Raw genomic sequence first — 803 nt, 5'->3', positions numbered from 1 at the left:
AGAGGTCGAGGACGCAGTTGCCAATGGATAAGCATCCTTGGCATCCTTATCTTGTTGGTTGGAGAAATCTACGGGAGTGTATCCTAGTCAAGAGTTTTCAATTGGAAGAGAGTCCTACTTCTTCAGAGATCTGTCCTCCTGAGCCTTCTCGTTACAAAAAACATAAATCACCCAAGATGACTCAATCTTTAACAAAGTTAGCCTAAAAACTTGTAATGAATTTTGATTACTGCATTAAACTTACCTCTCTTAAAAGAAATTAAAGCTAGTGTCTCATTCGAGTAAAGAAATCAAGCCCCCCTACACACATCCCACACACAAACACACACCCCACACACACACACACCCCACACACAAACGCACACACACACCCACCCACTAACACACACACACCCCACACACATACACACACACACCCACACACACCACACACACAACCCACACACACCACACACACACACACGCACTGGGTTAGCTTTTTATTAACTAAGGCATTTAAGCAAAAGCGCAAGCGACAAGAAACATAAATCACCCAAGACGACTCAATTTTTAAAAAAGTTAGCGTAAAAACTTGTAATGGATTTTGATTACTTAATTAAACTTACCTCTCTTAAAAAAAATTAAAGCAAGTGTCTTCTTCGAGTAAAGAAATCAACCCCCCACACACATCCCACACACACACACCCCACACGCAAACGCACACACACACCCACCCACTAACACACACACACCCCACACACCCACACACACCACACACACACACACGCACTGGGTTAGCTTTTTATTAACTAAGGCATTTCAGC

This window comes from Sesamum indicum, linkage group LG3 (assembly GCF_000512975.1).
Source record: "Sesamum indicum cultivar Zhongzhi No. 13 linkage group LG3, S_indicum_v1.0, whole genome shotgun sequence".
Taxonomy (NCBI): domain Eukaryota; kingdom Viridiplantae; phylum Streptophyta; class Magnoliopsida; order Lamiales; family Pedaliaceae; genus Sesamum; species Sesamum indicum.
The sequence above is the reverse complement of the archived record's forward strand: the minus strand, read 5'-3'. Positions refer to the sequence as shown.